The sequence below is a fragment of the Tympanuchus pallidicinctus genome, unplaced genomic scaffold (assembly GCF_026119805.1).
Source record: "Tympanuchus pallidicinctus isolate F22 unplaced genomic scaffold, pur_lepc_1.0 scaffold3, whole genome shotgun sequence".
Lineage (NCBI taxonomy): Eukaryota > Metazoa > Chordata > Aves > Galliformes > Phasianidae > Tympanuchus > Tympanuchus pallidicinctus.
The window spans coordinates 55,188,064-55,195,310 of NW_026294747.1; the positions used below are offsets into that span (position 1 = coordinate 55,188,064).

The 7,247-nt window shown below is 48.4% G+C and overlaps 1 long non-coding RNA gene across 1 annotated transcript; it reads right to left on the reverse strand.

Annotated features, from left to right (window-relative positions):
- Positions 1–1,515: 1,515 nt before the first annotated feature.
- Positions 1,516–5,153, reverse strand: LOC128087302 (uncharacterized). Its single transcript, XR_008209779.1, has 2 exons — positions 3,250–5,153; positions 1,516–1,751 (listed from the first exon to the last, which is right to left on the reverse strand). It is a non-coding gene; the product is annotated as an uncharacterized LOC128087302 (long non-coding RNA).
- Positions 5,154–7,247: the final 2,094 nt, after the last annotated feature.

Below are 7,247 nucleotides of genomic sequence, written 5' to 3' on the forward strand. Positions count from 1 at the left end.
AGAGAGGGGAGTCTTCTCAATGGTTCTCAGAGGCAGAATGTCCCCTCAGAGAAAGGAGTGCATGGTTTTCCTTGTCTGTGATGGGTAGGATGTGACATGGTGAATCAAAGTGCAGCACACCTTGGGTGACACTTGAGGAAACCTTCCTAACGACAGGGTTAATTAAGGACAGGTAATGAATTAGCTTGGGAAGTAAAGGAGTGCAGCACTGGAAACAGTTAAGAACATGTTAGGTAAAAGTGTAGGAACAACATAGAAAAACGTCCATCATTTTTAACCAGCAGGAAACACGGTATGTTTAATGCCATCAATTTTCCCCAGTTGTCCTTATCCCTCTTCTGATGGATTTTAGCACCTGGGAGCTAAGAGGTGCATTGGCTCCCCAGCAAGCTCTGAGAGGCCAACTTGCATGAGTGCAGACCAAAGCAAAGAGATCCCATAACCCAAAGACAGTATTGCTCCACCTTGAGGACCCACACTCAGTGCCTCTGCAGGGAACAAGTGAAATATAAAGCCAAGAAGAAGAAATGTGGGCATGTAATCAGGTGGCAGCACGCATCCTGGTAGATGACTGTGGTGATAAAGCACAGCATATGTCCCAGCTCCGATGTAAATCATCTTCAAATGACATCGTTACGGAGCATCTGAACATACGCCGGTCCCTTATGCTTTCTCCCTCCTTCCTACACACTGCCAAGCTCTAAATAGCTAAACATGGCTAACCTCTGACATTGCATGGAAAGGATCTGCTGCATCCCTGAAGCTCAGAGACTGCTCATCCCACATCTCTTGCTCACCCTCAAGAGCCAGACGAAGGCCATGCAGTGGGTACACAGTGCATAGGAGACACCTCATGCTCACTGTATGGCTTTGGATGCTCTCTGCCAAACTGCAAGGGGTCTGGTGCCCAGGCATACAAAATTTGCATTAGCAACCCAGATGATCGACTGAAGAGTGCATTACAGTAACTCTGGGCTGGGAGGGCTGCAAGGCGTCTGGAAGGCAGACGACTAGCGACGATCTGAATAAATTCACAGTGATAATTTGGAAGGAGCTAGACCAAACTTGGAGAAGTAAAGAGCTGCATTTGGGATGGATAACTACACCAGACAAACTGGAGAACAGCTTTTGGGGAGGTGTGAAATCCCAAATAGAGCCTGAGACTGTGGTGGCCCAGGGTGGATGCTGATGAGCAACCAGATGCAGTCAGCCCACGTTGGGAGGATTAAAGACTCTTTCACCATCCACTATTAAGGGAAAAATAAAAAAGCAAATGTTTTTTACCCATTACATTACCCAGAGATAATAATCACTGGGTAAGTCCTGCTGCAGGTTTTACAATAAGCAGTTTCACATCTGTGATCAGACACCAAAAAGGGGCTCCTGCGGCTGATCACAGCTCTGTGGCTGCTTGCCCTCAGGTACCTCTGACCTCCTGCATCTTTCTAGAGATGAGATTCTCTTATTTTTATCCATTCCATAGAATTTCTGCAGTAAACACATATTTTGCTGCACCTTTCCTGGAACAGTTGCACGACGTCATTCTTCATTCAGTCACTGTTTTCCATGAATTTTTGCAATGTTCTTTTCCAAACCACTCCTCTGGAGCTGGTTTTTCCCTCGGGTGGGTCCCTCCATCCCAGCTGAGGGCTGGGCATGGCACAGGGGAGCAGGAGTTGTTCCCTGAGCAGGCACCATACCTATTGTTCTCTGCATCCGCTGCTGCCACCAGGGGAGGAAATCAGCTTTATCTGAAGCAAAGAAAGACATCAATTAGGAAAGTTATCAGGGAAAATTTCCTGGCAATAGAGTAGCAACGCACGGGAACAGGCAATGCAGGCAGCTGCGGAAACAGCCATATTTTTAAGAAAACATATGTATGGGAATGTTCTCCATGTGCCATCTCTTCCAATTTTGGCACTTTGTCCAACTGATCCCCTCCCACTCTTCTTACAGGGCTCCCTCCTTCTGACCCCAGCACATCACTGGTACCTCCTGGCTTTACCCTGACTCTTAAAGGTTCAGGAGGACATTTGGGTGAGGGTGGGCAGCTTGCCATCCTTTGGGAGTTGATCTCAGCTGGGGAAGGTGCATGGTGGCAACCACAACAAGCCCACCCCATGAGGCTGCTTCTTTGCCTCCACAATCTGGAGCCCACCCAAGCACCATCCGCGTAGGGAGCCCTCGCTAATGGGAAAACCACCTGTTCCTCCTTTGCAAGGAGAGAAGAAAAAAAAAGAAAAAGAAAAAAGCCTTTTTCTTCTGCTAGCTCCAGCAAAGCAAACAAACCAGCCACCCCAAAAGTCCCTTGTAACCAAATTACCCCTTTGGAATAGAATGGGACAGGAAAGGAGAGGAGAGGAGAGGAGAGGAGAGGAGAGGAGAGGAGAGGAGAGGAGAGGAGAGGAGAGGAGAGGAGAGGAGAGGATGCCATGTGCTGCAGATTGGTACAGAGCAGAGCAAGCCTCTCAGCTGCCCCACTGCTTAGGGAAGTGGGAGGGGTTCCTATTTATTTATGTACTGGAGAAGAGGGGGAGTACTGAATGATGAGATCTGGTGCTCACTTGGCACCAAGAGGTGCCTCACACTTCTCTCAGTTGCCAACAAGCTGCTCCTGGCATACTCTGCTCCCAGCATCCCTGCCCTTCCTGTCCCACATCCCCATTTCAGGCTGCATGTTGGGAAAAATGTATTCCCTGAAAGAGCAGGGATGCAGTGGCACAGCTGCCCAGGGTGAGGTGGGGTCATCATCTCTGAGGGTGTTACAGAGCCATGGAGATGCAGCACTGAGGGATGTAGGCATGGTGGGGTGGGCTGGGGTTGGGGATCTGGGAGGGCTTTCCCAGCCTGAACAGTTCTATGATCCATCTGCTAGCAAGCCCATAACAGTAACAAAAGTGCTCCCAGATTACACCGTATGGAGGAGCATCTCTCCCCTGAGTCAGTCAGTCCCTGGTATCCACATCCATCTCTCTCCATTTCGATCTCATGAATGTATGCTGCTTGTTTCCATCTGGCAAAATAAATATGCCCAGTGCCAGGCTGAGGCTCCCTGGGGCCTTGCAGGGCTGCTTGGGAGGCTCACATCGGGGAAAAGCACTGGCAAAGAGGCACATTTTGGTTACTGTGCTTGTGTTTGAAGTTTCTATAGCTACCAAAATGCTCCCATGCACCACTTTTGAGTGAAGAAGGGGGAAACAGCGCACATCAGAAAGGGGTTTTGATTTCCCATACTTAAGCAGTTCTTACCTTCTCCATGCCCCTTTCCAGGTGGGACATCTGGCTGTGTTAGTGACGCTTCACAGAGCTCAGGAATCAAATTGCAGGGGCAGATGTCACACAGATTCCCTGCAGATCTGTGGGCAATGGTGGCCAAGGAGCCCAAAATCAGCTGGGGAGCAAACAGGCTTGTGGTCCTGGGCACCAACACCATGTGCTGCTGGGCATCCTTGCTTGGAACCTTTGGAAACGCGAACTCTTTCTTTTTTTCCTCCCTTTTCCTTTTTACATCAATCCTTCTGCGTGTACACACACAGCATGCAATGGATAACCTTTAAGTCAGTTGTATTTCTGCTTTCTGATATTAGGTAATCCAGCCTGGAGAGCGGGAGAAAAAGGACCAGAGGATGGATAAAAAGAGGAAAAACCTTCCAAAAGCACCCCTTCGGGCCCTGAGACCACCTTTGCATTCTGCTCCCTGCATCTGCAGCTCACTGCAAAATGGTCAAATCTGCTTTCCTTCTCAAAACAACGAGCCAGTCTTTTCCTTGCATTAAGGAATAATGCACGCTCTGTTATACACAGTGCTGAAATTGCTCCGGGGGGACAGAGGGGTACTCAGGCCAGGGATGATGGATTAGGTGTGAGGACAATTTCCTCAATGGGGTTCAGGTATTTGAGTCCTAGCAGTAATAGGACCCATTTTGTTTCAGGATTGAGGTGTTTGTGGAGTTGTGCTATCTAGATCCAAGGCATTTCTTCTTCTGCCAACCGCTGGGACACAGCAATCCACAATGATGTGCTCATGTCAGACTTTTTTCACATTCTTGAAACAAAGCAGTTGCTTTTCCACCATGCAGACACACGCGTGCACTGAGGGTGTTGTCCCTCAGTACTTACAGAATAAGAAAACGAGAGGCTCGTTTTCACACGAGAAGTCAGAGGTTGGGTTCGCACAAACATCCAGAAGTTCAAATATTTTCCCAAAGCTGCTCTGAACTTTGCATGACCTTCCTTGGACCAGAAATGTGAAGCAACCAGTGTTCCCCAGGAGATTACCAACACGTCATGAATCTTGCAATGCCTGCAGCATCACCAGCAGAAAAATACTTTCCCTGCAGCATCCAAGTGATCTTGGTTTCAGCTGCTCACCAAGACCAGGAGGGCTGGGCTCTGGGTCGTGGTCAAATGGCAGAATTGCTTTGGATGGCTTCCAGGTGGATGTAACCAGCGAGCTGTGGCCAGCAGGGCAAGGGAGGGGATCTGCCCCACTGCTCTGTGCTGTCAGACCTCACCTGGAGCACTGTGTCCAGATGGGGAGTCCTCAGTGCCAGAGAGACATGGACCTGCTGCAGAGCAAGGGCCACTAAAATGGTCCCAGGGATGGAACATCTCCCTACACGGACAGGCTGAAAGCTGGGGCTGTGCAGCCTGCAGAGGAGAAGGCTCCAGGGGAAGCATCCTGATTTTGTTGTAGGTATCCCTGTTCACTTAGAGGAGTTCTACCAGAAGGTCTTTACAAGTCCCTTCCAACTCAAATGATTCCATGTTCATTATTCCATTATGTGGCCTTCAGGCCTTTCTCCACCCATCTTCAAGAGCCAGGGCACTGGAAGTAAGGAGAAATTTTCTTCACGGAGCAGAGCCACCTGCCCTGAGCACCCATTTGCCAGCATGGGCGGCCATCACCAGGACACTGGAGGAAACTTGAAGGTGGCAAATGCACACCATACAGTAACACTGCTATTCTTCAGTTCCTGTCCTGATTTATGCCCAGCCTGCTAAATGCTGTGCACACATCCAGCAGTGGCACATCTTTATCTTTATTACAGAATCAGTCTCTTCCTGCAGGAGGTAGATGAGTCAGTGCTGAGCCCAAGCACTGTGTCCTGCAGATACACACAGAGCAACAAACCACCCAGAAGCAGTAAGGAACACAGGCGTCCTGGTGGACATTTTCTCTCTGCTCATTGAGATCACATGATATTTCATGACATTAAGATCACTCCACTTCTTTACTCTATCTCACCAACCAAACAAAGCTCACTACCTCAGGCCAGTGTTTTAGTCATAAGTTGCTTAACAGCATGCAAATATTTCTGCTGTTGCCCCTAACAAGCAATTTGCTACTTTTGCTGTTGCCCGAAATGCCAGAAGATTAACAATCTCTCCCCTAGGTCCACAAAATGTCCTTTTACCACTGAAACTAATTATGCTGTTAACCACTAATGCTGCCGGAGGAGAGCTAATGAGTTGCGAGACGGTGGGTGTTTTTATCACCCATGCACAAAAAGCTACAGCAGTGCAATGTGCAGCACCAACAGAAAACTTCTGCAGTGGCCACGAGCTGCCTTGCCAAAGAGAAAACCACAGAGGAGGAAAAGCCACTGCTCTGAAGCACCTTCCCCTGCCCCCATCACCTGCGGTGCCATGGAAATGGGATTGATGGGGTGCCCCATTGTTTTAACACCCCCAGGGTGCTGTCATCTTTGATGAGTTAATGTTGTTAAATCCTTCTGAGATCAACTGGGAAATGCTGTAGGAGAGGCATTTTCAAAGACAGCCCTCGCCAAACAACATCTCCAAGATTCCCAAGCTCAAGCCCAGCCCACCCCCACCATGTCCACATCACTCAGTGCCACATCTCTAGGTTCCTTGAATATCTCCAGGGATGGTGATCCCACCCTGTATCACTGCAGAACCATTCTCTGTGAGAAGCAATTTCTCCTAATATCCAACCTGACCCACCTTGGTGCAACCTGAGGCCATTCCTTCCCATCCTAAAATTTGCCATAGGTATTGGTAGTACTGTCAACTTTGCATTGGACCTTCCTCTTCAAGCAGTCAATTTGGATTCTTTCTTGTCCCCACACAAGCACTGGTGAAGTAGTGCTCCTGGGAGCAGACCTGGAACTGAAGAGCATCACCAAGGCACTCAGCACAAGCATTTCCAGTGGTGGACACCTAAAACTCTGCAATCCTCTTTGTGCTCACTGTAGCTATAGGATGTTAATAGATATTCTCAGTCACGTTCATTAAATCTTGTGGAAACATCTCCATCCATGGAGACACCCAAGGCCAGGCTGGACAGGACTCTGAGCACCTGATGGAGCTGTGGGTGCCCCTGTTCACTGCAGGGCGTTGGACCAGATGGCCTTTATAGACCCCTTCCACCTCAAACAAGCTTGGCCCAAGAAGGAAGCAAGGCAGACCCTAGAATGAACCCTAGTAGAGAGGGTTGCACAGACACACCTGCACACTTTTCAGCTCCCTGTCCATCCTCTACCATGATCAGTTTGCATTCCCACCCACAATTCACCGAGCATCTCATTTGTCCCTCAACAGGTGATTTCCCTGCACATCACCAATTTTCAGCCTATGAATTCATAGTGTTAATTATGCTCACACCAAAAGCAGCAGCTTCACAAAGCAGCCTGCACAGCTGCCAGCCTTCCTGCCTGGTTCATATAACTCCTCAAATCCTCTGCAACCAACTTTCTACACCTTTTCCAGCTCTACTAGTTTGAGGGTAAGAACATTTTTGTGTTGTATTCTTTGATGGATCATTCAAAGGCTTTCAATAACTACATTTCAGATTTGTAACCTTTCCTGAGCACTGCCTACCACTCTTGTTTTCATCTGGGATTTTCTGTTGCTCAAAAATTCCTTCATAAAAGTATTAGTTCACGGCACCTGAGTTGAATTCATGGCTGGAAATCGTATCCTTCTATGTGTTTGTAAGCTTTTTTCTGCATCTGGCACAGGCAGACAGCAGTTCTTTGCATCCTGGGGAGAAATCGCCTCTTCAAGAACATCCTTTCCATTGTTATGATGAATTCTGAAGGAAGAGAACAAAGCATACAGTGCAGGCAGGTAGGAAAAAAGGGGGTCAACACACATCAGAGACTTACCCAGCTCTGGCAAACTTCTGGATGTGGAACAAGGAGAATTTGCAAGGAAGATGCTGCTGAGGGAAAGCTATTCTCTCGTAGGCTGCTTCTCCTTTTGAAAGCACACTGGTCCCATCC